Below are 7,996 nucleotides of genomic sequence, written 5' to 3' on the forward strand. Positions count from 1 at the left end.
AAAGGGCTAAATGCCACCTGAGTAGGTCAGTGGGGAGTCACCTCCACAAGGACTAGTTAACCTGGGTGACATAAGCCCTAATTGCTGGGTGACATCCCGCAGGAGGTCACTGGAGCAGGACCTCTGCCAGCCATGATGGGCTTTGCCACCTCTTAGGGCTCAGGGCAGCAGGGCAGGACATCTCCTCCAGATCCTCAGGCCTCCCAAGGAGGGAAAAGCACATATCTGGGGAGGAAGGAGGGAGACAGAAATCCCGCCCCTCTCCCTTTCCATCCCTTCCCCAGCCAGAGCCCGTTTTCACCAGCAGCACCAGCCAAGTCTTCCCCTTCTTTCGCAGGCGAAGGTCCTTGTGCTCTTTAGTGCCGATGCCAAACCACAGCACCAGCTTCCTTCTCCCTACACAGGATCTGTCTTTTCCTCGCCCCACTGCACACCAGCACGGTCTCTGCATCCCCCAACCCCTCCACTGGTCCCCCCTTGCCAATGAGGTCACCGTCACCCTGACGCCCAGGCAAGCCAACACTTCATGCAGGACTCATTCCTAAGGTGTCAGCTGAGGCTGTAAGGATGAACAGGGCTGAGAAAGCAGCACAAGCACCCCACAAGCACGGGTCAGTCAGCACCCCTGTCCAGGGGACAACCCTGTTATTTGCTCTGAAGCAGTCACCCGGTGCGTGGTGCTCATGAACTCCTCGCACTCGGCCAAGTCTGTCATTGCATCACACCCATCGCAGCGAGGCCCGGGGCCATCTCAGGGGTGCCTGGCACAATTCCATGTCACTGCTGGACTGGCAGGCACCCCTGGCAGCTCCCATGTGTGAAGGCTCAAGAGCCAGAGGAGACAATCCCTTTTGACCCAGCCCAACCACTTACTGCAGCACTTGCAGGGGAAGGGGGGCAATGCTGAGCCGGCTGGAAAGGGCTCGCATCCACCCCGAAAAGCTGAGTCACCCCAAAGTGTTTACAACCCCTCACTCTTCTCCCACCAGGCCAGTTTCCAGTCCTTTCCTTCAAAAAGCTCATAGGAAAGCTTATGATTTGTTACATATGTGCAGTTCCAGCCTGCAAGATCCCAGGGAACAACACTACTGGGTGCACATCATTCCTCATCCCCGAAACCTGCCGATATCTCAGCATTCCCTGCAAGAGGGGAAGAAGGTAAAAAGTAGATTATAGGAGGTACCTACACCCACAGCCGGGGATTTCTCCAAGATGGATGTGAGCACCAGCATGTCCCCCACAGCCAAGAGTGTAACTCATTCCGGGAGCTCCCACGCTCTAGTCCATGGGTGATCAGTGTCCAGTATCTCCCTTTGCCTCAGCTGCAGGCTCTGCAGCAGCAGCCAGGGACTGGCTGGAACACAGGGAGTGACATTATTTACCTGTTCAGGATTTTATTTCCCCTCCCTCTCAAGACTTTTCTTTCCCATTTCTCAGTTGCTCCCCAGGGTAAGGAAGGTCAGAAAAAAGCCAGAAGCAGGGGGGCAGGCAAGGAGATTGAAGGTGACCTATCTCTAAGCTCCTGATCCTTCTGCTCCTTTGGGGAAGGTTTGGACAAGAATTTTCATAGAACCATTTAGGTTGGAAAAGACCCTTAAGATCAAGTCCAACAGTTTTCCAGCTACAAAATCTTGCAAACTCAGACTGAAGGTGGGAGGGAGAGGAAGGAGTTCAGGGCATGAGAAGGCAGCAGGAGACAACTGGGAGCATGGGGAGGACTCCTCAGACACCCAGCCAGGGTCAGTGCTTTCCCCAGGCCCAGCTCCCAGGGTGTCCCGGGACATCTGCAAGTCTGTTCCCAGAACAGACACATTTTGGATGAAACCTAAAGCATTCAACCCCGTGCGAAGCAGCGGGGAGATGCCGGCTGTTTGCAGTGTGGATGGCTGAGCTGTGCTCAGCTGTGCCGAGGTCAGTTCTCCCTACGAGCATCATTAAGAGCCTGATTTATGAACCCAAGAGCAGTAGTACATTTGCCAGGTTGTACATTTAAAGATGCTGGAGGTGTCACGTCTAAGTCCTTAAAACCAGTAAGAGCAGCATGTGAGCAGGGTTTCAGTGGGGTGAGTGCTACTTCGGTGGAAACACTTCACCCTCGAAGGACAGCCAGGAGATAGCCCATGCCATGGGCAAAGCCGGGCTTAGCTCCCGGCTGAACCACCCCCTGGAATAAACATCCACTGATGGTGCCGTTCCACTCCCTGCCTCAGTTTCCCTCCCCTTCCAAATCATAAACCCAACTCAGATTACAGAAGAGCAGTGAACCCTGCAGAGCTGCAAACTCCTAGCACTCCAGACAAACATTCCAAAAAGCCTTAACTCTGATCCCGACACCTGGCATTGCTTGTTTGGAGGCTTTAATCAGCGTGAGGGTGAGCAGCAGAACAGACTCCCCTACAGCAGCGATGAAGGCAAGCCCTACGAAAAGCAATAACAAAAAGCTTTTAGAGTCACCAGATAACATTTCAAGCAACAAACTCCAGCACATATGTTAATTGGATGATTTGATTTAGAAAGCGAAGCGGAGAAGAAATAAATTTTAGGAGCTTAAAACAATCTCTCAACTCTCCCGGCTGCAGGCTACGGTGAGCTTGCACCCACCGACACCAGCCCTTCGGCACGGGCGCTTGGGTTGCCCTTGCCCTCACAAATCGATTCCGACTCTTGTCTTCGTGGCAGTAATGGCGTACATTTCTACGTGCCAGCTCTAAATGGAGACCATTGTCTTCTTTAATTAGTTTTCGTGGGATTTACAGCATTCAATGAAGAACCGCAGGGCTGATGGATTTATGCCCGTTTAATTTTTACGACCCATGGAGCATCAGTGAATCTGATGCGGAGCAATGGGATGCAACATATGCACATTTACTGTAAACCTGCATGTTTGTGCATCTGAAAATGGAGCATTAAAGTGATTCACTGGCAGCCAGCTCACTCGTGCCAGCAGTTCTGCGATGAACTCCCATTCGGCTCAGACCGACACTGCAGTGTATCTATGTACATGGCCTTTTAATCCTGAGAATATACAGACAATGTTCCCCCAGCTCTCCCTAATTACCCACCTCCCACCAAGCTTGCCAAAGCCCGTCTGGGAAGGAGCAACCTCTTTTTCCCTTCACAGCCAAATGATGTGCCCCCGCTTCTCCCTACCCATCCCCAGCACACGAGGCTGGGAAGTGGCTATTTCACCTGGGCCGTGACATTTTCTTCACCCCCGATAAACCTGATTTACACCTAGGAGTGAATTAAACAAGAGGCACTTTGCCATCTGTACAACACCCTGGTGCCAGTGCCCAGCGTCGGGTGATGCTTCAGAGCTGCTGGACCGCTCCAGGCAGCCATGGAGGCCAGCGGGCAGGGGAAGGATGCTGCCGAAGGGATGAAGCGTCGAGGTCTCAGCCCTGGAGACACCCTTGCCTGCCCCACACCAGCAAACTATGGGTGTTTGCACTGAAAGCATGGTAAAAGAACAGTTAATAAAATAAATGCTTGCTTTTAGATAAATCTACCTCCAACTCCTGAGACAGTTCTTTTGCCTCTAATCAGGGGTGTGTTTTCTGGAAAACACACTTGCTCGTGGCCGTATCACTGGGCTGAAGCTGTCTCCAAGACGCATGGCCTGCACATTTATCCAGCTCCTGGCACTTGCTTTTGTGTTCATCCCAACTGTCCCCCTCCGGGGAATTAAACAGCCAAGGAAAGCCTGGTCCTACTGGAGGAAGCAGCTGGTGGCACGCTTGTGAGGCAGTTGGACTAAGGGATCGTTGTAGGTCCCTTCCAACTGAAATATTCTATTCAGGAGAGCATCCTGCACACTCCTAATCACAGAGCAGTGATGCTACAGGAGGCAGAACCTCACCAAAACTTTGCTGCATTTTAAGGAAGTCCCTCTTCCCTCTCCCCTTTGTCCGATACGAACCGCACCACTCCAAGCAGACTGCAGGCAATACATTTTAATGTTGCCAAGACAACTGTGTTGACAAAATTCACCCTTTTTTTTTTTTTCAGATGACAGAAACAAGGTTTTGTTTTAATTTGGAGTTCAAGGCTTAGCATATTTCAGTAATACGCCTGCCATTTCTCTTTTACCATTTTGTACAATATTTTCTTGGTGCCTGTGGTGTGCGACTGAAACAGAGTTTAGATAAAAGCATCAATTCCACCACTAACCCCACGTAAAACTGATGTTCATATTAGGGCTCAGTCCATCTGTAAAACACAAATTTCACCGCCATCAATTTGCCGAAAGGATTGGAATTACACCAGCGACTCCGGTATGACAAATGGGACACGTGTTAACACAACACCACTTTGTCCTAAATGACAAAATAGGTAGATAGGAAATAAATTTAAAAATGCGACTTGATGGATGGTCTCGAAATCCAATCGCAGCAAGAGAGGGGAATCGCGGCTCCATTTAGAAAAAAAGAAAAAAGGGAATTTGAAAATCACAGCAGGTTGGCTGGAGCTGTAATAGCTCCAGAGCCGCCAGCCAGCATCAATAAAATCAGTGGCAGAGCTCTCGGCTCAGAGTCAGTCCAGGAATTAAACTCCCGGCTCGTTTCAGTGGCTCACATCCTCACCCCTCCTTTGGTGCTGACTCCCCAAAATCCTTCTAGCACGGCATTAAATTTTCCTACCCTAACAAGCCAGTGAGAGAAGTAGCCCAATTAGGACACTAAACAGCAATAAACCTTATTGTCACTGACTTTCATAGAGTGACTCACATCACTATTTAAAAACCTCGGGAAGACATCAGGCTCCTCACGGCACAAGCCTGGGTTTCTCGGTCTGGAGCCACAAGCCAGGTCCCCCCAAAAGCCTGATGCTGAAAAGGCTGCAGGATTGTCTCTGTCCCCTGAGCATCACTACCATCTCTTTTCAACACCGAAAGGGGCAAGGGGACTGGAGGTGCGATTCCCCACCGATGAATACGGCGTGTGGAGTCAAAGCAGAGCTCTCACCCTCTTTGCACTGGCATCCTTGGTGACTGCACAAGGCAAAAAGCAAAAATAATTTGTTCCCTTGAGTTTCTGTCCACGCTTTTCTTGGGTTTTTTGCATTAACACTTGTTGCCATAGTATCAACAGAGGCGACAAAGTTCTCTGGGGGCCTCCTGGGACCCATTCCTTGTCCCACAGTGGGCTCTGGCTCTAATTTGGGCACGATTGGGGTGGAGGTGATGTGGAATTTTCTGCTTCCTCAGTTTTGCTAAAGGTGCTGCTGGTGACAGCAAGGCTGTTCCTTAGAGGCAGCATCAGCCACATCATCCTCATTCCACCAGCATCCCTGTTTGGGGCTGGATGTGTGGCACGGTGGCCAGAAAGTCATGAGAGCCTAAGAGAGGAGTGGAAATTAACTCCAATGCTCATTGCTTCCTGGGCCTTTTCCCCTTTCCCCATGGGATACTCCCGTGCTGGTGATGCTGTCTTTGGCTGAAGCAGCCCCAGCCCCTATCTTGGAAACAGAGAGCTTTTCCCTGTGCCAGAGGAGAGAATTTTGCCTTCCCAAGACCCTGCTCCTCCACACTGACATCACAGGGAGAGGCAGCAGTGGGGCAGGCTGTCACACCAGGGCCACGGTCCCACTGCCCTACAGCAGGACTAGAGCCCTTGGCTGAGAAATGCCACCGATATTTCCAAGAATGTGTTCATTTTGATGGCATCTGGGCATGAAGCACGGGTCCTGCTCTGAAGAGCCTGAGCTTTTTGTGACTTTCAAGGCAAAGAAGAGCTGCACGTTTTCGGCACGTCTGAAAACATAAGCCTGACACTCTGCAAAATGGGATTAAGACAAGCCTACCCTAGAAGGGCATTGCAAGATCTCGTTAAGCATTTCTCAATTATTGTGTGAAAGAAGGGCTGTGGAAAGAGTTGCCTCAGCAATAAATACCTCCAATTTTGTGTATATACACACACAGTGCTTGCAGGTTTCCACGCTCTGCATATAGATCCAACACACTGATAACATACGGGCTTTCCAAACCGTGCCTTTCTCATGCCCACAGCCAGATCCCAAGCACTTGCTCGGCCTCATTTCGGTACCTCACTCTGCTTCCTTACAGCTGCTGTGTAGGGTGGCAGTCAGGGCTGCGCTGGGTCGGGTATCGCATACAGCCCATCGCAGAGTTAATTCGGAATAAGCAGCTGGAACTAAACACGCTTTCATCCGGCTTCAGCCAGAAAGTGGCTTACAGATCCTTCCCTCTTTGGGACACAATGTTTATTTTTGGCTACGTATGAGAGATCAGATCGCATATATAGATTTGATTTAATGCACAGATACAATCAGAACAGCGTGAGTGGAACAAAAGCATTTTAGCGTCATTTGGAGCCTCCTCTCAAAACCGGTCCCTTGCTATCAGGGTTGTATTTCTTCAGGAAAAATTGATGGTATCAACAAGTATCAAACAATATTCTCATTACTCAGGAAAGGTAAATACTAATCTATGTGAGCTGAGCTCATGTGACTTATGGGTTACTATATATAGTTGTTTTCGGGCACTGATTTAGGCAATCTGGCAGATTTCCCAAACCTTTGTACGGATACACTAATGAAATGGAAAATTCAAAATACACGAGCAAAGCAGGGGGGGAGTCTGACAGGACCAAAATGTCCCTGAGGGTCAGGGAGGACCAAGCCCACCCCATCAGCAGTCACACAACATTAATTGCAAGTGAGGATTCAGCCCAAACCCCTCTGCCTAAGATGGCCTCTCCGGTACTCGCTTGCGATTGCCGTGCTGACAGAGGGAATGAACAGAATTCAAAGGGCACAAGGACTTGTCACTCTCCTTCACTCATGAGGGAATGTAGCGCTTCTCCCAGTGCGGATATCTGATTAGAGAAATATCCCTTCCCTCCGCCAAACCCACGTCTGTGTAAGAAGAGACTCTGTACTGGGCGTTTGTTTGCAAACATATGCACGTTTTAAAACCGGAGAGTATGTGCCTGAGTTTGTAGCGTCTTTAAGAAAATATTCTGGGTAATACAAGCTAGAAAAACATAGAGGGAAGAAGAAATTGCTGATGCAAACCCAAACTCTTTAAAATAAGATTTCCCCACCTTTGACAGGAAAGGCATAGCCAACCAAGATGCGCAGGTAGGAATCTCCGGGAGAGGGCTATTTTGAATAGCCCCCCTGCCCCAAAAGCCTCCCCACAGGTGATCACCCCTGACATCTGACTGAGCTGTCAGCATTAAGGGATGTAGAAGAGGAAGATCTATTAAAGCAAAGTGAGGTGGCGTTTCAAGCACTCAAGACCCCAAACACCACAACTGCCCCCTGCAACCTCCCACGCTGCCCGCTCCAGACAGTCTGGGCTCCCACGGGAAGGAAATAGACACTTCCCCTCCATTTCAAGTGAGAGGCGGATCAGCTCCTCAGGGACTCGGCAGATAATTGTCAAGTTGCCTGCCAGAATTTCCTCCTGACAGCCGTAACTTGAAAGCGTTGGAAGAAAATGTCTGCACCTGGGCTGCGGAGTCCGCGTGCCCAGGGAGCGCAGAGCTGAGGCTGGGACTGGAGCTGGGTGAGGTGATGCCCACTCGCTCCAGCACCAGATGCGTGTGTACAGAGGTGTCTTTTTCTCTGCTTTGCCAGTAAAACCCAAAAGCTTTCTACTGTCTACTGCAAGCCAAGCCGAGAGTGAGACCACAGGCGGCAGGGCAGGCAGGGTTTGTCTCCTTTGATCCCTGCAACAACAGCTCCCTTCAGCATCTCAAGCACATCCGGAGGGGACTGTCGAGGTCCTTGGCTGGGGAGAGGGAAGGGGCACGATCCGAACTGACCCCCGGCTCTCCTTGAAGGAGAGTCAGCGGGGGCATCCCAGGGCTTCACTCGGGGGCTGGAGCCACTTGGGGTGTCGCTTCCGCACCCCGGGATGAAGGGGGATCTTGCTCCTTCCCCACCCCAGTCATCCCGTTCCCGTGGGACAGGGGGAACAGCAGTGACAGGACGCGGCGTGGGTCATCCCCCCACCCCAGGACTGGGGGGT

The sequence above is a fragment of the Eurypyga helias genome, unplaced genomic scaffold (assembly GCF_000690775.1).
Source record: "Eurypyga helias isolate BGI_N326 unplaced genomic scaffold, ASM69077v1 scaffold39579, whole genome shotgun sequence".
NCBI classification, from domain to species: Eukaryota; Metazoa; Chordata; class Aves; order Eurypygiformes; family Eurypygidae; genus Eurypyga; species Eurypyga helias.